Raw genomic sequence first — 27,890 nt, 5'->3', positions numbered from 1 at the left:
CTGGCCCTGCCTTGTGAGAGTGTGCAGAGAGTGGGTGTGGCCAGAGACAGATGTGTGGGCTGTCTCAGCAGCACAGGAATGTCCTGCTTGAAGAAGAGGGACTCAGGTGCTTGGAGCTGGGTGGGAGCTGATGTGCTGTGGGTGTTCCACTGTGCTGGCTGCTTCTGGGGACATGTAGACAGAGAAGGAAAGGGACTGAAGCTCTAGCCTTGTCCATAAGCCCCATGAGCAAAGTGCTCTGATTGGAAGGATGGCTTCTCCTGGGAAGCCTCCTTGGGTTGAGGTATGGGTGCTCTTCCAGGGGCAGCTGGTGCACTGTGGTGGGCCTGACAGGCAACACCCAAGTCCTTTCCATCTCATGCTCTACCATCCTCACGTGCTCGCTCCCAAGGGCACTAGATGTCTCCCTTCTGGCACCTGGAGAGTGGAGAACAGGGAGGAGGTGAAGCCCTTCTGCATTCCCTGGCTCCTTCTCTGTGAAAGGCCCTGGTGCAGGAGATGCAGTAGAAACAGGAGGGGTGAAGCCCTGCCCTCATACAGCTGATCATCTGGCTGGGTTAGGCCCACTTTTCTCTTGCTTTTTCTCTACCCAATTTCCAGTTGTGATTTTCATACCCAGCCAAACTCTCAGTCAAAATGGGCATCAAGTTCAGTGTATACTCCTCCCGATATCTATTCCAACTGTCTTCTCTGCCCAGAACTAAACCCCTCAACCTCCCACCTACCTTGCCTCTTGTCTTTATTGCCTGCACCATACTACCAGCAGGACGGCCCTGGTAACTAAGATGGCACTGTGGTTCCATGTGCAATCACTTTCCCAGTCTTGGTGGATGGGGTCCAGATTCCTGAGAATAGAATCCAAGATCCTCTGGAGGGCCTCTGTCCAGCCCCACAGTCCCGTCCCTCTTTGCCTCTTCTCACCTCCACACACACACACAATTCCATAAAAACCCCTGTCCACACCACATTGCTCCTTCTTGCTGTCTTAAGTGGCATCCCTCTCTCACTTTCTTGGTAAAACTCCAATTACTTCTATCCTTCCAATTCTTATAAAATATTTAGTGTGTGTATAGTTCAAGTGTGAATTCACTCTCCTGCAGCACTTGTGCCAAGCACAGGACTCCCTGCCTCCCTTGCTCCCATTTACCCTCCTCAGACACGATAATTTTCAACTTCTTATTCTTTAGGTATTTATCTCCATGTGTCTAAATATAAGTGTCTAGATTGCTCCTTCTTGGATTCTTACCTTAGCCCTGACTTGCTGAACACCTTCATGAAGATGTGAACCAGATTGATCTTGGTCTGCATGCCCTCCTGACATGGTGGTGCTGACTCTCTGAAGCTCCTTCTACCAGCTGGACCTACATGGGTGTTGTGCACGGGCACTGTGCACCGTGCCACGACTGCTTTCCCTTTGCTGCACAGGGCTCCCAGAGTTCACAGCTCTCCTCATATTCCTTCACTTTCTATGTACTTACAACTGATTACAGCCTGACCCTTCTCTACTTTTCTAATGCTCTGAAATACAGGTCAACTCCAGGCATCTCTCCAGAACCTTTTGGGGGTTGCAGAGCCTCCTGGCCTCACCCGTCATCGTGATCTGAGGATTTCTTTGCCTTTCTCTCATTTCCTGGGCCACATTTTCCCTATTTCCTGATGCACCCCTTCCTTTTTTGGAGGGCTCCCTGCAGTAGTTTTCTGATATTTTATACATTTGAGGTAAATTTTTTGAAGAATCTGGTATGTCTGAAAATAATCCTGATTTTACCTCATTTTTGTTTGCTATTTCAGATACATACAGAAGTCCAACAGGAAACACTTGCATCCAGGATGTGAAGTCCTCCAGTTTCCTGGGTTGCTGTGGAGAAAGCTCTGGTCCTCTGGTCCTGTGTATGTGACCTTGCTTCTTTTCTATCATGTTCTGGACTCCACAGTGCAGTGTACTGATGTGGATCTACAATCATCCCTTTCCTGGGCACTTGACTTCTTCAATCTGAAAACTCATGTCCGGCTGCCCAGGCTTGTGAAAAAGGAGTAAGCATGCCTTCGCCTGGGCGAGCAGCTCTTGGCTTCCCTGCAGGCCCCATGTGGGTGCCCTTCCCTTCCTTCCGGGCTCCTCTGGCCCAGAGCAGGCAGTCACCACACCTGTGCTGACTGGAGCGCAGGAGGTGGCAGCACGACTGGCCTTGCCCCACGCCTGCTCTCCAGGTTTCTGTTCCAGCCCCCGCTGTGTTACTGGCTCAAGTTCTAGTGGGTTCCTGAACCCACTAGTGGCTCCCAGAGCCACATGGCAGCCCCTGGAGGGTCCCCGTCCTGGGTGTCCTCAAGACGCCTGCAGACTCATCTTGGTCGGTGCTGTGGTGCATCACTTGGTGCTGCTGCAGAGAGGGCCCTGTCTTCACAGGCACCTGCTCCTGTGGGGCTCACCAGGCTCCCCAGAATGCCTTCCTCCTGATCAGGAAGTGAACATGGTGTCACTGACAGGACTGCTCCTTGGTGCTCCCATGAGAAATTTTCTGCTCTCCAGTTGCCAGGACTCTGCCTGCCCATGTGTGCCTTGAGGTCCTTGCAGTGCATATCTGTGACCCCAGTGACTTGGGAGGCTGAGGCAGGAGGATTACAAGTTCAAAGCCAGCCTCAGCAATTTAGTGAGGTCCTAAGCAACTGAGTGAGACCCTGTCTCTAGATAAAACTCAAAAGTGATATGGGTGCAGATCAGTGAGGGAGCCCCCCTGGGTACAACCCCAGTGCCAGGAAAAGAAAACCTGCAACACCCCAGGTGCTCCCCGAGCACTCTCAGCCTTCAAGATGGCACTTCTCTTCCTTCCCCTGTCCATCCTCTGGACTTCTCCACCTGCTGTCGCGAAGATGGAGGTTGTTGGAAGATTCACGCCTTTAGTTGGCACTAGGACAGTCACGCCTCGTTCAGGAGAACAGTGCACGGTGACATGAAGCGGCTTGGTGTTCACAGTGAGGTGAGGTCCTCGTTCAGGTTCTGAGCATTGAAATGGGTCCCAAAGATGTGAGATGGATGGAGCCCTTTCTGTGTGCATATTGCGAGGGGCAGGAATGGGAACCCAGCAGAGCTTGCCAGCCCCTTGAGATGGAGAGGCCCTCCTGAGCCAGCCTCCTGAGTCAGCCTACTGAGCCAGCCTACTGAGCCAGGCCTGAGGTGGAGGGGTGTCCACTGCTGGGACCAACCAGAGACTGGGTCAGCCACCTGCTGTTGTGGGGGAGCTCACCCCATTTCCTCTGTCACCCCACATGTGGCTCCACATTTCTGAGAACCCCGCTACATATTGGCAACCCCAGGCATTGTCTAATTGGTGTCAGAGGTTTCTGGATTTGGGGTGATGTGGAACAGTCCTGGGGGCCAGAGTCTCAACCTCCGTGGTCCTTCTAGGAACAGCAGAGACAGGAGATGGGCAGAGCAAGGTGGGGCATGGGAGAGCCAGTCATCACCCCAGCTGGTGACCTCAGGATGTTCGTGGTTCCTGGAATTGTCCTGGTGAGGCCGGGCACAGTGGAGAGGAGAGCAAATGGCAAGGCATGCTGCAGATGAATTCCTGAGTTGTTTTTTTCTCCACCTTTCTTTTGATTTTTGTCCCTCCTTTACCCAAACATTGGCAGTGGACAACGACCCCGAAGGGTGCTGAGTCGGCTCTCAGTGTCCACCTCTGCCTGGCCAAACTCTCATGACGATTTCATCAGCCTGAATTATCCACTTTATTTGCTTGTAATGGGATCAGCCCTACGTGCAGCAGCAGGCAGGGCATCTCTGTGGGTCTCATCAACTCACTCCACAGAGGTGGGACTGGCTTGTGCACCCCCGACCAGAGAGGGTCTCCATCTGTCTCATGGAAAGGAAGGGAGTGGGAGCTGTGACCAGGCCTGGCTCAGCCCCCGGTCCGACCAGGGCATGCCTTCTGGGGACATTTTCTTCTGATTGTCTCACAAACTAGTCAGACAAGCATGTTAAACAGAGAACTGTTCCTCTGTCACAACCTGGAAATTGCCTCGTCAGGTTGGTCCCTTGAGCCTGAGTCCCCCATCTATCTTGCTCCTTGCTGGGGCCCCGGGACCCACCAGGAGGGATCTCCTGTGCACAGGCTGCTCCTTTTCAGCTCTCACCAGAAGGACCTGGGAGGTGTCACTTGCTCGGCACCAGGGCATCTTCCTGGGGACAAGGGCATTCATAACAAGTAGCCACTAACATGGCTCCTGACAGGTGCCAGGGACCAGAGGTCATGCACAGTGAGGTGACAATTCCCACTTCGCAGGTGATTGAAAATTGGCCTCAGGAAGGTGGCAGCAAGTGCAGCTGCCTGCAGACTCTGGGTCTTTGGGGCTTCGGTGACTTGCCTCCCTGTCAGAACCAGGCTCCCTGCAAAAGCTGCCCACTGTGCAGCGCCTGGCAGGTTAGAGACCGAGGCCTGTCACCTCTGTGTGCCCTGCCTGCCTACCACAGTGGTCATCTTACTTCCTTCTCCCTTCCCTGTTTCCCCAGCAGTGCCCTGAGAGATGCTGATGGGTTTTCTTGTTTGGCTGGCGGTGCTGCAGCCAGAGGAGTTTGAGGAATGCCACGTCTGCTCCATCCCCTGGTGAACCTCCACGCTGCTCACGGCCAAGGCCCTGACGGGTCTGCAGCAGAGATGCATGCTGAGCAGACAGCACCCAGGCTGCTGGGTTCCAGGGCAGTCCATTGGCATCCTGCAGGGAGGGTTGAAGGGACACTGATTTAATCACGTTATCCTTTTAAAACCTACTTTCTGTGGCCTTTTCCAATCAAGGGCTGCATTCCACTTTGGTGGACAGTGCTTGGCCTTCAACACCTCTTGAATCCTCCACTGGTGCTGGGCTCTGACCCCAGCACAAGCCTTGGAGAGCACCAGGCCTGACTGAGAGTCGGATCTCATTACCTGCACCTTTCGGCAGCTCCATTAGGCAGGCTACACCTCAGCTTTTCTGGGCACAAAATGGGCCCATAGCCCCGCCACCTGATGGCTAGGGACAGCAGAAGAGTGTGCTTGGATATGCCCAGCATGATACCTGGCCAACAGGAGCCCTAGATAGCCAGAAAGTAGCTCTGAAAAGGGCCTGGGTGGAGTCACAGGGCCGTAGGAGTGTTAGGCTGCCATTTCTGTTCTGTGTTTCTCTAATCCTTTAATCTTCCTATGTTTAAATAGTAAAAATTACGTGGCCAGTGAAACAGCAGCATGTACACGTGACCTTTACAAAAGCGTCTGCACAGTGGAGAGGCTCAGAACCGGTGAGGGGGACATGGAAGCCACTGGCTCTCAACGCCCCCTGCAGGTCCCCACGGGTCCCTCCCACTGTTCTTTGCCAACACAGAGCTTACTCTGGGGTATTTGCCAAGCACATGCAGGATCCACGGGTACCCAGACCACGCCTCATCACAGTCCCTGCTGGGAGGGGTCATTCAGTGCAGGCCCAGCCAGGAAGGTGTCTGCACCTTGGTGAATGCCACGCAGAAAGTCTCGGTGGCAGGGCCCTTGTGTCCTCACGAGCTTAGAGCCCCTGAGAAGCCACAGTATGTGAGGACAAACCCCTGCAGGTGCCCAGAGCCCAGACACCCAGACACCCAGAGCCGAGGTCAGAAAGGTCCAGTACCTGCCCCGAGGCAGTATTGGGCACAGGGAGGTGAGGGAAGTCCTCCTGCTGGAAATGGTCCAGCCCTTTGTGTCTCTTAAGACCAAATCAGAACGGAGCTCAGGCATGGAGGTGGCAGGCAGCATCCCTCATGTTGGTGACACTGTTTAAAATGTGGTGGCATCTGCAATCTCTTGTCAGGGTAGCTGGACTTCAGACTGCTTCTCAAGGAGAAGGGGTGGTCCACTGGGTCCGTGTGTTCCTTGCCCATCTTGATGAATCAGTGACCTTGTCCTGGAGGTTGGCACTCAGCTGGGGCCTTGCTGTAACCCCAGAGCTGCTGATACAGAAGTGCTGGGCTGGGGTGGGGGGCATCTCAGAAGAGCTCCCGGGCCTGCCCCTGTCACTTGCTTGCACCCCACACGCTCCTGCCCTGTCCTTCCTGGCTCATTTCCATCTTCCCTGCAGCCTTGGCCTCCACCTTGGACAGGGCCAGCCTCCCACTGCTCCTGCACAGCCCACGTCCTTCCACACACTGCATGCTCTATTGTCCTCGGACTGGGGAGTGAACCAGGGTCTCTCTACCAGGGAGCTGAGCTACATCACCAGTCCATTTTATTTTAAGGTCGGGTCTCTCTCTCCAAGTTGCTTAGGGCCTCACTAAGTTGCTGAGGTTAGTCTTGAACTTTTGACTTGCCTACTTCTAGTCCTGTGATTTCCTGGGATTATGGGTGTGTGCCAATGCACCCAATCCTCTTTCTCTTGATTGGGAACTGCCTTGCCCCAGGGTCACCAGATGGCTCTGGACAGACCAGGTCAGGAGACTCTGTCTTCCAGTGCCAGGTCCCCTCTGCCAGAGCCTCTCAGTCTGTCTGGAACATGGCCCAGCTCTGATTCAGAAATGCCATTCAACTGCTCACCCCTGGGATTCCTCATATAGAGAATGAGAGGGTCATGCTTGCCTGGCAGGGACCCCAGGAAGGGCTGCTGACGGAAGCTGAATGCTGTCCTCTGAGATCAGGTGACCTTGCCCATGGCCCTGGCTGGCAGGAACACTGAGTGATAGGAGAGTCGAGCCTCAGGCGCTATTCCCAGGGAGAGGTGGCAGGACCAGGGGAGGGGTCCCCTTGATGGGGCTCTCAGTGACCCCGCAGCCCTGCCACAGTCTCTGCATGCCTGGCCAGGGCTGCCGCATGAGCCACATCCTCTCTGCCACCAGACAGGCACAGTTCTCAGCATCACGGTCCAGATGCTGGGCCCTTGGTGAAGCCTGAGTGGCCCCTGTGTTCCTGCTGTGATTTCTTCACTGCAATGGAGGAAATAAATACGGGTCTCTGGAAGAACCTGCAAGGTCCTGGTGATGCTTCGCGTCACAACTTGTGGGTTACATACGTACGAGAGTGTCCTCCTCAGCACAGCATCTGGATCAACTGCCCCCAAATGTGACCCTGCTGCACCACAGCATGTGGTAGATGAGGTGATGCACAGCAGACAGGGACCTGATGCTTTGGGAGAACCCCAGGCCTTGCCCCATGATGAAGTGAAGGTACGAGGTCTTCTGAGAGCCGGGAAGCCCCAGGGTCTGTGGCCGCAGCAGCGTAGGAGCCCCTCGTCTTCAAGGGGCCTCTCCTAATGGAAGGGAAAGTGGGATAGTGAAAGGGATAGTGGGATCTCTGAGGCAGTGATCGTACATGACCGAGTGTCTGGCAGGGCAGAGGTGGGGCAGGGGTTGGTCAGGGAGGCCTTCCAGGGAGGCAGTTGCAACTGAGGACTGAGTGGCAAGTCGCCATCACAGGCAGAGCAGGTGCAGAGGCCCGAGGTAGGCACATGCCCCCTCCCCTGCAGAGCCTCGAGGAGGAACCCCAGGGTCCTCGCCATGAGGAGAGGGTGTGAGATGGTGGAGCAAAAGGGCAGGGGTCTGCTCGGGCACTGCCTCATCCTGAGTGAGATATTCAGAGGTTACCCAAGGGTGCCAGAGCCACCAGAGCAGAGAGCACAGGTGTGACACCAGGTGTTGTAGGCTGCTGCAGAAGCAGCCCTGGAGCCACAGTGGGAGCAGGGGTGACAGAAGTCCCCTGCTGGGATGGAGGTGCGGGTTTGTCTAAGTGTCCCCATGGCCCCTCTCCCCAGCCTGCCCCAGCCAGGACATGGGGATCTAAGTAAAGGGGGACAGGGACCGGTCGCAAGGCCACTGCAGCTTGCCTTCCATACCCGTTACAAGGGATCTTTCCATCCACCTGGAGTCAGTGGTGCAGTCTAAGGACAAGGATTGGGTGGCCAGCAAGGTCAGGAGCCCTCCGCCCTAGACCTGGTCTGTGGAATGGGTGGCACCCACAGAGCTGGGCTCCGGCCTGCCAGGCAGCTGTCCACCAGGCCCAGGATCCCTGGGAACCAGCCTAGTGACTGACCCTCCCTTTACATGCTCTTGGCACCTGGCACACTCAGGGCTTTTGCTGATAAGGACAGGTGGGAAGTCTCTGTGGACTCAGAGCAGGAGCACGGGCCTGGGGCAGCTGCTCACTTCTGGCCTGGCTCTGCTCCTTGCACCCATGTCCTCAGGTGAGTCTGCACCCCTGAGGCCATAGCAGCTCCCCGAGTGACCGTGGCTTCTTTCTGCCTTAGTTTTCTCCACCTAGAAAATGCCTCATGAGGGTCATGAGGGTCCTGGGAGTGTGTGACCACCGGGTGCTGGACACGCACTGGGCTCAGGACACATGCTGGGGCCTTCTGTGTGGTTGCATGTTCCTCTGATGTGTTCGGAGGTTGGTGATGGTGGCCTATTTGAAGGGCTTTTAATGCCAAGAGGTGTGGCCATTTTCTCTCACCTCCAGTGGGAACGGAGGAAGCCTGTGACTGGCCCTGACACAGTCACCACCTTCCTGCTCTGCACCCCTGGTGGCAGTAGACTTTCTCAGCAGGGCTATGAGTGCCCAGAGACCCTCCCCAGGGGCCTCAGCACTCAGCTGGTCTCTGGTTCTCCCAGCAGGTTCAGAAAGGGATCAGGACTCCTGTCCTGGGAGCAGGTGGCCCAGCTTGGTGCCTGCCTGGCGCCTGCCCACTGAGCCTTAGAACCGCCCGGAGCAGCGGGAAGACAGCTCAGCATGTCTGCAGGGCTCTCTCCCTCCTCTGCTTCCATCTCCAGCCCACCTCTGTCCCAGGAGGGAGAGACACAGGGTGATTCGGGCCTTTCAATGGTGCCCAGGGCCAGGGCTGCAGAGCAGTCAGGGGTGCAGTTTGCAGAGGGAGTCTGCCGGGCCCTTGGTGCAACCTGGTTTCACGCACCAGGCTTGATATGGCCTGGCCCCTCCTGCCCCACAAGAAATTAGAAACGTGACAACAAACTCCAGTTGTCACATACCCATGAACCGACGACACCAATCATGCGACCCCGATCACGTGCCCCATCTGTGGAAGGGGTGGGGTGTGGTATTTGGTGCACCTAGGTGAATGGCATAATTGGAAGAGTGAGGTGTGAGCGCAGGGCGGGGAGGCCTGTTCAAGGGCCTGGCAGCCTCCTCATTCACAGCTGCAGGTACAGTAATTACTATTTTGTGATTTCCAATATCCACATAGTAGAGAGCAGCTGGGGAGAAGGCCCCTGCCCTGCTGCCCCGCTCCTGGGCCACCGCCCAGTCTGTCCCCTGGCCTTCACCCTGGGAGGCGGGTTCCTGCAGAACTTCCCTGTGAGGGCTTCTGACCTGGCATTGGAGCGACCTCTCGATGGCCTGGCCGTGTTTTGATCTCGCTTATCTCCGGAGCTCACGGAGCTTCGTCGGTTTCTCCCCCAGCCTTTCTTTCCCTCCTCTTAATTCTCTCCCCATATCTCTCTGCCATCATTAGTGTTGGCCTGACATGATCCCACATGCTCTCGCCAGCATTTGGGGTCACCCAGGACAGGACAGGAGTGCTCCTGGCCTCGGGTCCCAGGGCTGAGGACGTGGTCATCAGCCATTTGTGGTCATCAGCCATTTCTCAAACCGTTGGTTTTCTCAACCATTACTCTTGTGCTCAGTTGCTGTCACCCCTGAAGGTGGTGTGTCTCAGAGACCCAGCCCTGGCAGGCCCTCCTTGGTGGCAGCAGTGATGGCGTGCTGAAGCCTCAGGACACTGGGTGCTGAAGCCAGGTGCTTCTGAAACTGTCCACAGAAGTCAGAAAGTTCCTACTGGATCCAGCCTCATCCTCCAGCTCCACCATACCCCATTCCCCAGAGTGGCTCCCCTGCAGCTGCCAGGGCCTCCAGACACAGTTTTCACTGGCTCTTCCCTCCCTGAGACTCCCGCTCCCCATCCCTGCTGAGTTCTCTGGACCCAGAGCCCCTGCTGAGCTATGCAGCATCCCCTCCACTGGCCACAGACGCCCAGCTCTGCCAGCCCCTCCTCCCAGCTCCTCCTCACCTCTTCATTATCTCCTTGCCTTTCTCCAAACCCTGGGCTGCTTATCTTGCACGAAGCATCCAGCTCACAAGGTGCTGCAGAGGAGGAAGTAACTTAACAGGCCCCTCTCTCCCCCTAGCCCTCTCCCCTCTCCCCTCTCCCCTCCCCTTTCTTTCCCTTCCCCCCTCCTATCACTGGTACACACTCACATGCTGGCTCTTCAGAAATCAGAGCTAGGAAACCAGGCAGAGGTGAAGACCACGCAGGGTCAAGGCTGTGGGCCCTGTGGGCACTGTCAGATTTCCACAGGACTGGACGGAAGGCTCAGGCATCTCCCTCCTGCCCTGTGGTCCCTGGAATGGTGGGGCTATTTCTCTGCCTTCCTTGCTGCTGAAGTCAGCTCTGTATCCATGAGAGCCACATAAGGCTTTCCTGACTCTGCTTACAGGACCTCCTGCCTCATGCCAACCTGGCCAAGCCTCCAATAAAAAGAGACGGTGCTCCTGCAAGTGGCTGTGCTGAAGGGCAGGCAGAGTGTCCAGGCTGGGTCTTCACTCGCTTCAGCTCTGCCACCCTGAGCTGGTCCCTGTCTGTACCCTGGGGAAGGGCTGTTGACAGACATGTCTGCATGGACCCTGCATCCCCTGCCTGGGAGGGCAGGCATCAATCCCCAGTGGCAGTGTCCCCTGGGGCTACCATCGCCTGTTTGTTGGACTCTCCAGGTGTCCCCTCAGAGCTGGGGCACCATGCTGCTTGCTGCAGATGCAGGGTGACAAGATTGCTGTGGTTTCCACAATGCAGAGCTGACTTCAGCCCTATGGAGAACAGGAAATAGATGTCCACCCACCCCACAGTGTCCAGGGCCATAGCCAGCCAAGCCTTGGGGAGGTCAGGAAAGGCTGTTCTGGACTAGTGCAGACCAGGGCTGTTGGGGGACCAGGGCCCTCTGTCCCCACCAGCAGACGCTGGGCCTTGAAACCACCACATACATCACCCCTGGGGCCCTAGTCCCCCTCTGAAGAAGCCGGAGCCACAGAATCATGTGTCCGAATGTGCCTACAGGGGACTTGTCCACAAAGCCCCCAGCAGAGGCACGGGGATTGAATAAGTGTTGAGAGGTAGCATATCTGTGATGGGATGTGCTGGCCTTTAGGTGGCAGAATAAAGCAGGTTTTGTGGGCTGGCTTCCTCTGCTCTCCTACCTCACCACCTTGTCCCACCTGCCTGGCCTCTGTCCCCAACCCTGGCCCCACTCCTGATGAACCAGGAGCCTCCTCACAGCAGGAAGACTGACGGGCTAGCTCTGGCTCCTCCCGTCCCAGGAGACTGGCCCAGCCACCAGTGCCGTTCCTAGTCATCTGCACAGAGGAGGTCCCAGGAGGGGCAGAGTCACCTGGAACTCCCGGGAGACGTGCGGATTCATTTTGAGGATTCATAATGCTGCGTTTGCACACTGTCCTGCCTCCAGAAATTGGACTGGCAGGTTCCTGGTCATGCTGGCAGGGCCATGGATTAATGCCTCAGATTTAGCTCATTTCTTCAGAGCTTAAAGCCTTCACCGTGTTTTTTTCCCAGTCGGTCTTTGGCCCTGAAGCATCCGAGACTATCAGAGGCAGGTGGGCTCCTGGGCAGCCTTGCGTGCGTGTGTGTAGATTTTCAAATCAAGTAACAGCTCTCTTCAGATGCCGGACCATTAAATATTTACCAGCAGCAATTTGTGCATATTTATTTGATAAATGGACCTTAGGAAGTGGTTGGGGTGGGTAGCGAGATGACAAGGCCAGGGAGGCCCGAGGAAACCTGATCCTTTCGGCCTGGCTGCTCTTGGAGCTTCGACTTATGGGGGAGTCAGTGACGGTGTCCGGCCATGTTTGCCTGTGTGATCCCTGTGCAGGAGCGTGGTGTCCTCCAGAGCTCTGCTGGCATAGGCTCAGACAGCAGAGGAAGGCTCAGGGAGGGAAGCAGGGTACAGGGGACGGAGTTTGTTTCAATCCAGCCCAAGACTTGCGGGTACCTCCCAGGTCCTGCCTGCTCAGGACCGGGTTCCCAGCTGGACATGGAGGCAGACTGGACTCCAGGCCCAGAACCTGGGGCCTCCCTGGCCTGGCCACACATGCAGAAGTCTGGGATCCCCTAGCAAATGGTTCTCTGTTGGGAAGGGGAGGACAGGTGCACCAGAGCCTGCAGCGTCTTGGAGTGGAACCGAAAATTCCCATCAGCATCCCTCAGCTGACCGTTCCCTGCATGGTGCTTGCTGCCCAGGGCCAGTTAGAAGAGGGCACAACCCCAGAGCATGCTGCCTGTGGGCCTGACCCACTGTGTCGCACGAGCCTGGAGCTCCTGTCTCCAAACCCGGAGGCGCTGACGGAGGACCTCCTGCCACCCCTGCCTCCTCTGCGGGCCTCGGTGCTCAGATCCTCGTTTGCCTTTTGTTTCCAGCACCTTCGGGGAACTGAAGACGGTGTGCTTGCCAAAGATGGCCAGGATGGACACACACAGGGGCTTAAGCTTTGAGGACTTCCTCATGAAGCAGGATGCCAAGGTAAGATGTGACCCCTCCACGCCCAGCCTCTCCTTCCAGACTCTGCAGGAGAGGCTCATGGCCTCCTCAACACAGCATGGCACCACCCCTGGCACTTTCCTCCTCTTCCCTGACCTGCTAATTCATACAGCAGCCTTGGAGGAACACCTCTGGGTGTTGTGCCTGCAGGACGGGATGGTGCCGGGTTTCCCAGGCCTCTGCACACCAGAGAGAGAACTCTGCAGTCCAGGTGGACCTGGGCAGGCAGCATGGGAAATGCTGTGCAGTAAAACTCTCAGAGAGGAGAGGGAAGGTCCGGGAGCAGCCCATGGGGACAGGCCTTCCCCATCGCCTTTGTGCCCTGGTGGGTCTGGCTTGTGCTGGTCATGCGTGTGAGGCAGCCTAGGTGGCCCTCAGTGCATGAGTGTGTGCCGCCCTTCCACCGGGCTCCTCCAGCTGGAACGTGCTTGCTGGGTTGCTTGGATTGTGGGGTGCTGGGGATGGAGCCCAGGACCTCAAACCGCTGAGCCAAATCCAGCCCTGAACCCTCTGCTTGGAGCTGGGGCACAGCAAGTTGGCTTTGCTGTGGGTACCTGGTCCTCACCTGCCACCAGCAGGTGTCCCACTGTGTCCTTTGTCACTGCTCTCTCAGGCCCAAACTCCAGCGGGCAGGGGACTGCTGGGCTTCCCTGTGGGCCTCCCCGCTGTGAGCTCTGACCACTAGCAGCATTTCCCCTTTCTGGAAGCAGGTGGCCCTGCCCTGCACCAGTGAGGAATCCTTCAGAGGGCAGGTGCTTCTTGAAACTGCCCCTGGCGTCCCGAGGGGTCCAGTGAGGGTCAGCTGCTTGGAGCCCAGGGCACAGCCCCGAATCACAGCACAACCCCCACAGGCCCTGGGACACCCCTGAGGGCCTGCCTTCCTTGAGCCAGGTGCCTGTGGTGTAGATGTGTGGCCATGTTTGGATGCCTGCTCCTCTCTCCTGGGCTGGCAGCCTTTCTGTGCCTCCCGTCAGGGCCTGAGGGACAGCCCCCTGTGGACAGCAGGCCCGTGGCAGCAAGGGAGGCAGCAGAGGTGGGCTCCCAGGTGGCAGCACCCACCCTGCCTGGGCACAGTAGGTGGCACACTGGCCCGCCCCGGGACATGGTGATTGCTGCACATGACTTGTCCAGTCCTGCTCGCTGCCACAGTGCCCAGTCCCCAGGGCACCTTCCTTGGTCCACAGGTGCGCACACCTCCAGGTTTCTGGGCAGAGAAGGCTGAGGGGTTGGTGCCCTCCCCCAGTCCCCAGGTGCTGGACAGGGAGGGGCAGCTCCCTGCGGGGGCACTGGGGGCAGTACAGGCCCCTGCACCTCTCGTGAAGACCATGGCCAGCACTAGCTGTTAGCACACAGACCACAAAACCAGCCTGCAGGAGGTGGTGTCCCCGTGCTGTGTCCCCTGCCATGGAAGCTCATGTCCCCTGTGGGTGGTGGTCAGTTTCCTGGCAGAGTCGCCTGAAGCCAGGGTGCAGTGGTGTTCCAGGAACAGCCAGCCGTAGGCAGCCTCCTGTTGGCCTGTTGGTACGTGGTGGGGGAGGGGCCAGCAGCAAGGTACCCTCCTGTCACCCCAGAGTGGGGCTATCCTGGGACACAGCACTTGGGTCTGGAGTGTCAGACCAGGTTTGCATGTCCAGCCGGGACATTGCGAGCCCCATGCAAAGTGGCAGTGAGAACAGCTAGGGTCATCAGAAGAGAGGTCCGTGCACAGGGAGGGTGTCCCCCACCCAGGGGCCATGCTGGGCACTGAGGCCAGGCCTCAGTGTCCCCAACCCCTTTCAGCCCTCAGGGTCCTGTGTGGAGGGGCAGCTCCTCCCAGCCATCCCTTCCCTGCCTCCATTCCTGGCTCCCAGGAGAATGAGGACAGGAGGGCTCAGCCTGACCTCAGGAGTGGCGTGCCCACCCTCCTCGGCCAGGCAGCTGACCCTGGCCCTGCAGGCCTGTGGTGGCTCCTCCCCCAGCTCCAGGGCTCAGGCCCTTCACAGTTCTCACACCCAGCAAGTGGGGCTTCCAGAAAGTCCTAGCCACAGCTCTTCAGAGACCGCTCCATCTGCCTCACTCGCTCCTCAGGACAGCCTCGCTGTCTGTGCCCAGGCTCGCGCTCCACCCTGACCCAGGGGTCCATGCTCTGCAGTCTGCTCGTCACGTGTCACTTGGGTACTCTGAATTTCTGGTGGCCTGGGGACCTGGGCCTGAGCAGGAGCCTCCCAGCCCCTGCCCAGCCATCCCCTGATGGGTGGCTTGGCCTTCCTCCCAGAAGCCCCTGAAGCATCAGGGCCAGGTGGGAATCCCTGCAGGACCTGGGGAAGGTTCTTTGAAAATGCTGCTGTCACACCTGGAGGGATAGATAACACCAGCGCTGTCGGAGGGACTGACGTTTACTGTCAGGACATCAGGAGCTCATAAAATATCCTGGGTTGGGAGAAGACACCAGCTCATTCACCCAGCTTCCTGTGAGCAGGGCTCTGGTCACCACGCCTGTGACGAGGGCCAACAGCTGGACCCGCCCTCAGTGTGCAGGGCATCTCAGTGAGAGGCCAGGCTGGGCTGCCCGTGGGTTCACAGACTCCACCGTGGCCGGGTGAGCAAACTCTCGGGGGAGCCGGGATGGTGGCTGGCAGCAGCAGAGCGCCTCTGCTGTGGAGGACCGCATGGCTCCAGTTGCTGCAGCTCGCATCTCCCTGCACGTTCTCCCTGCACAGGGAGCCACAGGGATGCGAGGGGGCCCCGTCCAGGGGACACCGAGGGGCTTCTCTAGGCCTCCAGTCACCGCAGGGTCCACTGATGGGCCTGCAACGGGCAGGGTTGGGCCAGGCAGAGCCGTTCAGCCACACAGGATCCCTGCTTGTGGGGTGCCTGGCACAGAGCACCAGCGTTGCTGGATCAGATACTGTTCTCAGGCCTGGTGTGTGGGAGGATGAGCAGAGTGGAGGAAGAAAGGGAAGTCCCCACTGGCTGTGTCCTTTTCTTCCCAAGCGTGTCACAAGCCAGCGGGTCATGGCATTGAGAGGCTTTCAGGGCCTCGGGCTGTGGTACCTGGCAGGGACACAATGGTGGGAAGGAAATCTGGCCTCTGTGCAGATCCACAGCCTGCCGGGAGGCAGAGGGGCTGTATTTGGCCAGAGTGAAGCTCTGCTTCCTGTGTTGCCGTATGCCAGCTGGGGACGAGTGGGCTGTAGTTAGCTTCTGTACCTGTCACCTCCAAAGCCCGGGCAGAAACAGGACCCACATGGCTAACATCTGGCAGCACCTCCCCCGCCTGCACAGGCTGGGCCAGCCAGGCTGCAAGAGCCAGAGCTTCCCCACCCACAGGGCTAAGTCCTGGTGGATTACCAGCCTCCAGTACAGAGCCAAGGCAGGGCCAGCCTGGCTGCTACAGCCCTGTGCATCACCCACGCCGCTCGGCTACAGGTCTGCTCAGAGATGGGACCTTCAAAGCCCCCTTCTCTTGGTTCCCTCGTCACATCCATGCCTCCTCTCCCTCAAATGTCCCATTCTTCCCTCCTGGGACAAGGCCCTGGCTCTGCCCTGTGGGCCCTGCATGTGGCACAGCTCCTGTGCTGTAGGGCTGCTTGTGTGGGAAGGACAGGCAAGCACCGAGCCAGCACCCGTGTGTTACCCCCCATGTGCCAGGGGCACCCAGCCTGGGTCCCCTTAGCTGCCCAGCTGGCACTGAAGCCATTTGGTCGAAAGCCAGATGTTCCCTCCTTGTGCCTTGAAGCACCACTGATCTGAAAAGAGACAGTAGTGTGATTACTTGTTTGTTTCTGTACTGGGGATTGAACCCAGAGGTGCTCCGTCCACAACTCAGCTGCATCCCCAGCCCTTTTTTCTTGAGACAGGTTCTCACTAGTTGCCTGGGCTGGCCTCAAACTTGCAGCCCTACCTCGGCCTCTCAAAGGCATGCGCATGTGACTTAGTGAAGACCCAGCCAGGAAAACATTAAGGAAAAGGGGAAAACTTGTGTAGGGGACTTCCTGCACGCAGAGGGACACACAATAGTTCTCCTTCTCAAGTGTAGGCACTCAATTTCATTTTATCCCCCAACTCCCTAGAGAGGTGCTATTCCCATTTTACAGACGTTCAAACTGAGGCCCAGAGAGTTCTCCTGACTTGCCCAGGACACACAGCTCTAGACCCAGTGGAACAGATGACTCTGTTTCCTCATACCTTAAATCCCAAATGGCCTGCTCTGTCAAATCTGGACTCCCAGGTCATCAGGGGAGCCGCTGCAGAGCATGGCCCCCAGTAAGGTATTGTAAATAAAGTTTTATTGGAACATAGTCTTACCCAAGGGTCTGCATCAGACGCTGCAGGGGCAGCCGAGTGGTTGTGGCAGAGCCCCTGTGGCCCACAAAGTCCGAAGTCCTCACTGCCTGGCCCTCACTGGAAGTTGGCAGCCCCTCGGCCTTGTGGGCTGGCTGGGCTTGTGTACCCAAAAGCCCCAGATGGCTGATTTCCCCCAGATGACTGGTCTATTCCGCCTGCAATTCTAGCCTCCCAACTGCAGCTCCCTGCCCTGCCCAGCTCGGGGCTCAGCTTCAGTGTGCCCTGCAGAGGGACCCTTGCTTTGCTTCTGACTCACACACTCAGCAGCTCTTGGCTGATCACCCGATGGTCTGGACACTGTCGGCTCTGGGCTGAAGAGAAGGCCCATCCCACACAGCTGACACTGGAGCGGGAAAGACAGATGATTACCAGATTGACAATGTCCTGTGCAGGAAATGAGAAAGGTTGACATCCTTCCCTCTTATTCCCCATGGTGCTTTTGGAAGCTTCCCAGGGAGTCACCATTTCTCTAAATTGAAGGTACCATGGCAGCCAGAGGTAGGCATTCCAAGCAGGAGGAAGCTCGGGTGCAAAGGCCCTGAGACATCCATGTTCAGAGCAGGCCATGGGAGCTAGGGAGCAGGTCTAGGGTAGGAAGGGACCAGAAACACACTGGAGGGACCAGCAGGGGTACACCATAGCTGTAGGCTCATCTGGCCTGGCAGGGGGCCTGGCAGGGAGCCTGGCTTTTATTCAAGATGCAGTGGGAAGCTCCCGGAAGGTTTAAGAAGGGGTGTGAGTCCCAGGACCAGATTTCCTCTTTCAGACCTTATCCTCGCTATCTCTCGGGGTGGCAGCATAGAGGAGCAGGAATGGGGTAGGTGGTCCATGTCTTTCTCTAGTAAGCAAGGACAGTAACCATAGCAGAGGCCAGGGCTTGAGAGAAGAGGTAGACTGTGCTTTTTTGGAAAAGGTAGTATCACCGGACTGGCTTCTGGAGGGCAAGAGATAAAGCAAGCTTGGTGCCCAGGTCTTTGCTCTGAGTCACCCATCACAGTGGGCCATGCAATGAGCCATCCAGGAGGCTGGGAAGAAAGGCATATGGGTGTGTTTCTGGGTCAGCTGGGCTCCAGACATCTAGCAGGACACCAGTGGTCTGAAGGAGATGACTGAATTGGGAGCTCACAGGTGAAGTCGGGGCTGAGGGGTGCACTGGGAAGTCATCAGTGTAGGGATGGCACCCACAGCCTGCCGCAGCTCACACACCCTCTTCCAGAATTCTGTCCACACAGGACAACACATTCCAAAAGACCAGGGACCAAGAGCCTTCATCCTGGTGTCCACCATCCTTGCAGACAGGCCTGCTTGATGTGGACCATGGAAACATGGTCATCAGGCTTTAAGACTCAGGAAACTTCCAGCAAGTACATGAAGTCAGAATTCACTTCAGAGCCTCCCTCTCTGCAGTTCCTTTGCCACCTGGAGCTCCACACTTTCAGGCCTATACTTGGTGCCATGGCCCTTCTGAAGGCCCCCTGAGGAGGATATCAAAGAGAACTGTCCCAGGCCTGGGAACAGGAGTTCCGGAAACTGGTGGAAGAATGTTTGGCTGCTGGAGGGCATGGGGCAGTTGTGTTTCTGAACCTCGGGGTAGCCAGGCCAGGAGGCACAAAGCCACAGAACAGAGGTTCTAGGACTGGCATGACCTAGGGAAGCTAGCTGGACTTTGTGGAGGAGAGGAGAGAGGACAGGTCAGAGGCCTCCAGCTGGTCCCTGCTGAGGGCACCCACAGATCTGTCTTGCCCACTAAATAGGAAAGCAAAATGACTTTGAATTAATGACCAGTATTTTGTTATTGGAAGATTTGGCCTGAAAATTAAGATTCTGCCCTTCTTGGGAAAGTGCGTCTCGCCGCCCTGGTCCCACTTTCCCACGAGGCACTTGGACTGGGGACGGGCTACCCATCTATAGACAGCATGAGCCTCCTGTTTGCCGCAGTCCTCAGTCCTCCCTATAGTTGTCCCTGGACTGTCTGACTCCATTGCCTCTCTACCTGGTCCCAGAGGAGATAGTACCATCTCTTCCCCGTCAGCCTCTGCCTCCACCCAGGGCCCATGTCCAAAGGAAAGAGAGGCAGCTGACACTGACCCAAGCTGGCCTGGCCCCCGGGACCTGAAATATCCTGAGGCTTGAATGGAGTGGTGGGTGCTGCCCTGGCTCTCCTGCTCACCTCCTTTCCCCTTTGAAGAGTCCCCACCCCAGGAAGCTTCCCACCTCTCCAGTTGGTTCAGATGCACACAAGACCGAGCACAAGGTCCCCAGGCTTAACCTGTGCCTGAAGCCCAGGCTTGTAATTCACTCTGAGTAATCCAGGCTGGAGAACCTGCACCCACACATGAGCATGGTCTCCCAGTGGGCAGACCAGTGTCCTAGACCCCATGCTTCCCAGATGTCCAGAGTGAGGTCACCAGGCCAGGCTGAACTTGGGGAGCCAGAGCCCCTCACTCCTGGGTCAGTCACAGCAGTGCCGGTGGCCCTGGTGACCCCCGTTGCCCACCCTTGGGAGCAGATGTGGGCAGCAGTGGTGTCTGGCTCTGTCTACCCGGTGCAGGGTGCAGCCTGGAGACCTGGCCTGCACCTTTGTGTGGCTTCCCGAGGGAGCCAGGTGGTGTTGCCTGCCACAGCAAAGGTGGCTGAGGATAGACCTTGGCTTGGTGTACTTGGAGAAGGCCCCATGTGGAGCGCCTGTAGTCATGTGACATACCCACAGCCTAGGTCACCACCTCCTTGTCTGAAAATTGGAACGCTGGTGTCACCAACTCAGGGATCTCTTCAAGAAAGTCCACAACCTGCCGCCCCAGAACCTACAGGTGCCCGGGTCCTAGCCTTGTTCTGCGCCCTCGCCCTTAATTGGGGCAACTGGGTCCTTTGCTGGGCACTGAGTAGCTCCTGGGTGTCCTCGAAGGTCACCTTGGTACTGCTTGGTTGCATTTAGCATTTGCTCAGCCCCTCCTGGAGCTGCCCTGGCCTTGGGGCCTTTAGCCAGTGTCCTTGAGTCCTCTGTGGGCAGCACTGTTGCCCGTCCTGTCCACATAGGAGCTGTCCAGGAAGGGCAGAGAAGACAGGACCCTGGGGATGCAGGGCCCAGCTGCCCCTCAGCCCAGCTTCTGGGCCCCAGGCAGTGCTTCAGCTCCCGGCCCTGGTCCCAGCATGAGCCTGGGACTTGGTGAGTGCTCAGTACTAAATACCTGCTGGGACCATCCAGAGCCCAGTGAGGCCAGCAGAGCAGGCGCTGTCCCCTTGAACAGATAAGTGCACGGTCCTGCCACAAGCAGCCCAGGGGAAGATGCAGGGAGGCACCCGGGTTCCTGCCTGGAGGTAGCAGGGTGGAACCAGGGAGGAACCAGTCCAAGCACCACTGTCCTGGGAGTCAGGCCAGCACAGGCACCTGGCCCCTGGGCACCCACACCTGTGTGCCTGTGCCCGTTTCCCCTGGGGTGACCTCCAAGGGCCAGGATGGCAGGCCACTGAGTCCTAGCCTGGAACCTGGCCTTCCGCACCCTGCCACCCTCCCTACCTCACCTCTGCTCGCCTTACCCCATCGCCCTGGCCTGCTGGAGTCCAGCCGGCTCTGGGTCTGCAGCAGAGGAGCCTGCCGGGGGCCCGCAACTCACAGTTGGCAGAGGTGTGCCCACCGTTCTCAGGATCTTCTGTCCCATTTCCTGGTCAGCGCCCAGCATGGAGGGGCAGGGGTGTAGATGTGTGCAGCAGTGCCCTCTGGACCCCCAGTCACTCACTAGTGTGGGTGCCTCTCCAGGGCCCACCTGAGGCCGGGTTCATCCATTTGGCCACGTCCTGATGCAGGTGATAGCCAGAGAGGTGATCCTAGGAATGTGGGAGGATGCGGGGCTGAGGCCAGCGTCGCAGCTCCCCATCTGCCCACCTTGCTGACAGGGCTCCCTCCCCACCCTCGAGGTGGTTGCGACCATGGCCTCTACATCCGTCTGGGGCCCTGAGAGGAAGAAGTGGCCTCCCTTTGTGACTCCAGGAATGGTGGAGTGAGCGGTGTCATCCTGAGTGCCCACTGTGTGCTGGGCGACTCCCTCGCATACAGCCACTCTGGCCTTTGAGGATGGCACCATCCTCCTGCCTCAGCATCCCAAGCAGCCAGGCCTCCAGTGACAGTGCTGCACTGGCTCATGTTCTCCAGCACTCCAGGCAGAGGGGTGGGCATTGTACATTTCATTGTTCTTGATAACTGTAGAAACTGAGCCCAGAGAGGTGAAGCAACTTGCCCAAGGTCACCCAGCCAGGCTCAGCAAGGCTGGATCCCAGATTAACCTGGATCCTGAACCCCAAGCCCTGAGCCCTAGCCCCTCTTCTCTGCTCCGAGCCCAGGTGACCTCACCTCCCTTGGCTGCTCAGCCACCTCTACTCAGGGCTCCATGCAGAGCCCCTTCTCCCCGCCAGTCACCTCTCCCCACAGCTTGCCTTTCCTCGAAGTTCTTTGGAACAAAACCCGTGAAGTGTTCTCCTGTCCCCCAACAGGCCTGGCCACTGCCCGTGCCTTGCACGCAGGGCGGCAATGCCAGCTGCAGAAGAGAGACATGGGCTGGCACTCTTTCAGGGAATTAATTGAAATCTGAAATCATTAGGGGCCTCCAGACATGCAGACTGGTGGCTGGAGGTTGGGTGGGCAGGACAGCTGTGGAGGCTGCGTCTCTGCCAGGCTCCCTCCCGGGGCCAGTGTCCGGATGTCCTCTCCTCCTTCACCTGACACCTTCCTGGCTCTGCAGTATCTGTGAGGGAAACACGCTGAGGCTTTGATGTCGGAAGTGGGGTTCGCAGCTGCCCCTGGAAGCAGGGCTGGTGGAGTGCTGGGTGTCCTTGGGGCCTTTGGCCTGGCTCAAGTCCTCTGGGGGGGACTTGGCTGAGACCTTGAGCTCAGGCCCAGTAGGGGGGCATGTAGGTGACTCATCCAGGACCACCCCATGGGTCGCGGAGCTGGCAGTCACCATGTGCCCTTGCATCTCAACAGCGACAGCAGGTGGCCCTGTGTGGCATGGTGGGTCCTGCCTGTTGGCGCTGGCTGCCTCCTGGAGGAGAGGGCCTGGGCCCTGCGGCCTGGCCCAGCAGTGGGGTGGTGTGTGGCCCAGCCACCGACAGCCCACTTCTGCACCAGCTCTGTCTGCACTCCCTTGAGCTTCGCCACCCCACCAGCGGGGCACAGAAAGGCAGAGGCTGTTCCCTGAGGCCACACAGCTGGTCCGTGCAGAGTTTGGTGTGGGAGTGTGTGGAGGGTCTTGCAGGAAGGAGACCCCTCAGCTGGTCACCCTAGACTAGACCTAGACTGGTGGCACTGTGTCTCCTCTACCGTGGGCCTCCCTCTAACCCCACAGCCATGTCGCCATGCCACTGCCCAGGGTCGGGAGTAGAGCAGGGGACTGAACAGGGAGGCAAGGTGGACAGATGACGAAGCCCAAGAGTGGAACAGGCCAGCTGAGCACTGTGGGGAGGGACAGGAAGAGACCAGAGGTGGGGGACATGGGGAGAAGTGAACTTTAAGTAGGGAGATCAGAGGAGCCTCACCACCGTGGCCCCTGGGTGACTCCCTGGATGGAGGGACAGCCAGGCAGGGCCTGAGTGGAGTGGCAGGTGGCCCAGGAGCTGAGGCAGTGTTGACAGGGTGACAGGCCTGCTCCAGGCCCTGGTGACCAACCAGCAGATTCGACTTCCCAGGGGAGGTGGCATCCACAGAGGTTTGGAGAAGGGAGTGATGGCCAGAGTCCACAGCGCCTGGACCAGGTCTGCAGGGAGCAGTGCTCAGGTCCGACCTGTTGGGAAGCTCCGGCCAGCGTCCCAAAGGGAGGCTGGTCCCCTGTCAGGCTCAGGCTGAGAGAGAATAAAAAGTCCTGTGGCGCTAAAGGCGGTGACTGCGGCCACTCCTGGGATCCCAGGTCAGGCCTGACCCAGGAGGACAGGCCCCAGGGGACCCTCCACCCCTGTGGCCACAGGTGTGGGTGGCAGGCCCACAGCCCAGTGGCTGGCCTTCTGTTTACTGGTGCCTATTACATGCCCATGAATTCAATTTTCAGAGGCCATTATCAGAGCTGGCAATCACCAGGGGCCCCAGCCTTGAGCAGCACGGGGTCGGGGGGCGGGGGGAACTGCCAGCCCTGCGCTTCAGCCCTCCACTCCTGCCATGTGGGCAGCTCAACCATGCCCTCAGACCAAGGGCCAACCTGCTCATCCCCCAGGGGTCTCAGGAGCTCCACTGCGTGCCAGGTCATTTGCTGAGGCTGGGGTCACAGAGCTGCAGGGGACAAAGGCTGTCACATGGTGCTGGGCCGGGAACCAGTGGGGGGTGGGATGGGCAGGAACTGGGCCAGGCTTCCAGTGGCCCACTCTGCAGCCTGAACCAGCTCAGGCGGTGCCCCGGGGATGTGGGGTCTCTTCTTAGGTGACAGGTGCCTGGGGCACATGTCCGGGGGCTCCCAGGAGGTTGGAGTTCCCAGAGAGAAGGTGATGGGGCTCAATCAGACCAGGGCTGCATCCATTAGTTGGGTGCAGTGAGCAGGGAGGCAACTCAGGCAGGTCCCCCTGGGCGAAGCACTGTGCTGCCACCCTGGGGGCTTCAGCACCTGGAAGGCTGGAGAGGAGCAGGAGTGGGAACCGAGTGAGGCTCTTGAGACCTGCTCTGTGCAAATGAAGTCTTCAATTGAGTGGACTGTCCACCAATGAGAGGTTGGCCAAGCAGAAGGACTGACAGAGAGGCAGCCAAGCATTCGGTCTCGCTGCCCTGTCTCCTGAACCACTGCTCCCGCCACTGCAGGCAATAACATGGGCTTCAGCGTGGCCTGAGGTCAAAGCCATGCTGCTCCCTTGTGGCCGACCTCAGACCCTGCCGCCTGGCCCACCCTCATCCTGCACAGGCAGTGACAACTGCTGTGGGTGGAGAGGAGTCAGGCGTGGGTCCAGGAGGGACGCGTGGGGGCCCAGGCCGCCTGCCTCCATCCCTCCTGCCCTCTTCCCCCTCTCCTCACAGAGAACTCCTCTGTGCTCCTCAGAGCCCACTCCAGATGGCTTCTCCCACCAGCCACATCCCAGCGCCCCTACATGCCTCCCCGGGGCCCTGCACTGAGCTGCGACTGGGTGCCCACCGCTCACTGCACCATGGGAGTCTGTGGCCTCCAGTCCCAGGAATGGGTCCTGCTTGTCCCCTCGGCCCTGGCTGGCCTTTGACCTTCAGGGAGGAGGAGGAGGCTCATGCAGGGTCCTCCTCTGTGGGACAATTGGGAGGAGACATGGAGGCAGGAGGGGCTCTGGGTGGTTCCCTGCCACAATGCCATCCTCTCCTCTGCTCTGCTCTCCTTCCCTCTCCCCTCCCCTGACGTCTTCGTCCTCCCATTCTGCCTCCTGGTTCTCTGCTCCTCCCCGTGCTCTCCCCTCGTCCTCTCCCCTCTCCTTACCCCTCATTGTCCTCTTCTCTCACCATCTGAGCTCCAGAGCCCCCAAAGAAGAAGCGATCTGTGGTGTTGGATGGGATCCTGGAGCAGCTGCAGGACAGTGACCCTGACGGCGAGGAGCAGACCATTCAGCTGTGAGCTGGCACCAGAGGCACGTAACTGGGGCCCTGGCTGGGGTGGGGCCACCACAGGTCCAGGGTGGAGAGGACAGAGCCCTCTGGCCGTCTGCCCCCAGAGGGCCCCGCCACCTGCTCCGCCCCACCAGCCTGAGGCCACCCAGGGTCCCATCTGCTGAGAGGAGGGTGAGGGTTTCAGGGTGCAGAGGCTCAGGGAATTGCCTGGCGGGCACAGCCGCCTGAAGCCAGGACCCTCACCCCTCCTGGAGCAGGCAGTGCTGGGTGAGGCCCATGCTCAGGAGCCAGGCAGTCTGGACAGGACCCTGCCCACCAGCTCAGGCTGGGAGGTCCTGGCCCAGGTCCCTGGCCTCCCTGAGGCCACGCAACCTCACCGCCTGACACCTGCAGCAGCCCATGAAAGGGACAGCCACATGCTGAACAGGTAGGAGCCTCTGCCCTTGTCTCCCCCAGGGCTGCTGTGCGAGGATCCCACCTGCATTTGTCCAGGGGACTCTGTCCACCCGTCCTCCTCACATGGACCAGGAACCCGGGTCTCCTCCAGGGACACCTCAGAGCAGCTACTGTAGCATCAGGCCCCAAGTTGAGCTGTCACCAGTGCCAGCCATGCTCTACTCATAAGCTGGGGGCCTGTGGACACGCCATGGACCTCGCTACTGACCAGCAGCCTGAGGGCAGCCCCCTGGCAGGGCTGTGCCAGCAACAGCAGCGAGCGAGATGCTGCAGAGCCGAGAAGCCAGACCTCGACCTCGTCTGAGCCTCGTCCTCGTCTGAGTCCCTTGACTGCAGACCCAGTGCCCCAAGTCACAGTTGTCCTTCTGTCAGTGGGCGCTGACCTTGCTGACTTGGTCAGTGGGCCGGGGGAGTAAACCTCAGGACACTTGCGTGCTCTCTGCTTCCTAACTGGGACTGTGGAGGGAGACTGGCAGGAGCCCAGGGAACTTTGGCATTCTGTGTCAGTCGCATCACACATTTTTGTGGAAACAAGGTTCTAGTCCTTGTCCAGTGTCCAGGGGCTTGGGTCCCGAGCAGGGCTCCCCAGTGTCCAGCACTTGGCTGGCTTCCTGTGGGGCAGGCTCTGCTCACTGCCATCTCAGCCCTGTGCACGGCGGAGACAGACCCAGGAGGCTCACTGCCCCAGTTCTTTCACCTCCTCACTGTGGAATTTGGGGGGTGGACAGCAATGCTGCTATGGAGGGTGAGGCCAGACAACTCCAGGCCTCTGTCCTGGGTCACAGCCTGAGGGCTGCACAGGATGCAGGCCAGGCCTGTCTGACCTGAGACCAGGAGCAGCAGAAAGGGGGGCCTGCTCCAAAACTGGCCAGGGTGTCCCTTCCTTGGCCTGACCCAGCCCTGCCATGGGGCATGCTGCACAGCAGAGGCAGACCCATGAACAAACAGTCACTTCTCCACAGAGGCCTCAGGGTGCCTGGCACCCAGCCATCAAGGCATCCCCAGGTAGACCCTGTTCCTACAGGCAGCCCTGTGAACTGGATCCAGCTGGTCCAGCTTAGACCCTTTTGGGGCCTCCCCTGCACACTGAAAGTCAGGTCCCCTCCCCAGTGTGATGCCTGCCCCACCTGACCTCAGCCCCTCTATACCTTCCCAGGGCCTGTGCACAGTGCCCACCCCCGTCTTTCCTGTTTCCCGAGACTTGGCCTGAATGGCACTCCACTGATGAGCGCATCTCCCAGCCTCAGTACCCATACCCTGTCCCCATGCGTGGTTCCAGGAGTCACAGCACTTAGTGCAGGGGACAGCTGAAGTTGGAACGAGGGTCTCCGTGACCCTGGGGCCTTGCCTTTGGAAACCAGTCTTTAAGCAGTTAGGGGCCACGAGGACCATTGTGATTTTTATGATCATGCTGTGGTCGTCCTGGAATGAAGTCACGTGGAGCTAGGTGATGAGGTTAGCCAGGCTGGGTGTCCGCCTGCCCAGAGGAGTGGCTTTGTCATTCCTCCTATGGGGCTGCAGCTGGAATCCTGCTCCATCCATCAGGTGTTGTGAGTGGGGAGACTGGGCCACCTGGCAGGAGGTGGTCAGCACTGGAGCATGGCCTGGGGGCCTTCGGGAGAGGCTCTGGTTCAGTTTGTGTGACAGTGGCAGCTGAGAAAGGCTGGGGCTGGACCTGCTGTGTGGCCTGCACCTCCTGACCCTATAGTGACTCCTGAAGGGCAGGAGAGAGGGTCATGCATTGTTGGGAGCCTGTGGCCTCCAGAGTGTCCATAGGGAGCCAGGAACAGAATTTGACCGGCTGGACCAGAGAGGGTGCCAGGGAGACAGAGGCAGTGCCCAGGCCAGAGGGACAGAGAACACAGGGACCGAGGGCCTGGAGACAGAGACAGTGCCCAGGGCCAGAGTCCAGAGGGAGGCAGAACACAGGGGTCCAGGGCCTGGAGAACTGGAGCGGCACTAGGGGGATGGGGCTGGCAGTGTCCAGAGGCAGGGACCCCACCTGCTGACTCTCACACTCACCCCCCATATGGACCTCAGGCCTGCCAGCTGACTGCATATCCCAGGTCCTTGCTGTCCAGTGTAACCAGTGGCAGGCACCAGCAGGTGTGGGGGACCGGAAGAGTAACAAAGTCACCCTGTCCGGCATGGCATCCTGCCGAGGTCCAGTCCTGCCTCTGGTGCTACCACCCTGCCTGACTCCCTTCTGCTGTCACCCAGGGCCTCTGGCTCTCAGGTCTCCCTTGTTGCAGTTACCCTGCTGTGACAGGGCCAGCCTGCTGGGTAGGCACAGAGGGAGGAGGCTGGTGGGACCTCAGGGGACAGGAGTGCAGCTGGGAAGTGCAGCTGGGTGGGAGGCCTGTGGAAGCCCGCTGGGCCTGGCAGGCAGGGGCTGTGCAGTGGACAGGGCCCTGGCTTTCCCATACAGGGTCTGCAACCGCTTGCAGGAGGGAGACAGTTGGACAGGGACTGAGGGAAGGGAGGGTTGAGGCGGTGGCAACCCTGCTTCAGAAGACCCCATCCCAGTGTCCAGGTCACTGCCTCTGTGTCAGTTCTCCATGTTTTCAGAGAGGCATAAGAATCCCAGGCTGGCAGCATCTGTTAAAGAACAAGCAGGTCATGGGTGGACAATAGGGTCTCACATATCCTGAATGCAAAGTGGGGGTCATTATTATTATTAATTATTCAATGAGGAGCAGATGCCCAGGATGTCAGATCTGGGCTGAGCCAGGCTGCGCCCTCCTGCAGAGCATAGGGCAAGGCCAAGAGGCTCCAGGCAGAGTCTGAATCTGCAGGAAGGGTTGGTGGGCCAGGCTCTCGTTACCCACTTGTCAAGCTCCAGGTGGGCCCATGTTTGGCGGGAAGTAGGCAAGCCTGCCCCCAGGAGCTGGTGCCCTCCTGTTGCTACACATCCCAGCCCATAGGATTCAGTATAACCAGGTGGCAGGAGACTGGGCAGAATCATCTTTCTGCCTAACTCTTGGACACTGGGTCAGCTCTGGGACCAGTCTGCAGATACACGTGTGG

The 27,890-nt window shown here is 58.7% G+C and overlaps 1 long non-coding RNA gene across 2 annotated transcripts; it reads left to right on the top strand.

The window, feature by feature from the left end:
• The first annotated feature begins 2,440 nt into the window (after positions 1-2,440).
• Positions 2,441-24,428, top strand: LOC124975110 (uncharacterized). 2 transcript variants are annotated; one of them, XR_007106846.1, is made up of 3 exons: positions 2,441-2,975; positions 12,424-12,526; positions 24,317-24,428. It is a non-coding gene; the product is annotated as an uncharacterized LOC124975110 (long non-coding RNA). The 2 variants fall into 2 exon arrangements; XR_007106847.1 differs by having other exon boundaries at positions 24,311-24,380.
• The last annotated feature ends 3,462 nt before the right edge of the window (positions 24,429-27,890 follow it).

This window comes from Sciurus carolinensis, unplaced genomic scaffold, assembly GCF_902686445.1.
Source record: "Sciurus carolinensis unplaced genomic scaffold, mSciCar1.2, whole genome shotgun sequence".
Taxonomy (NCBI): Eukaryota; Metazoa; Chordata; class Mammalia; order Rodentia; family Sciuridae; genus Sciurus; species Sciurus carolinensis.
This window is presented reverse-complemented; position numbering and strand designations above follow the sequence as displayed.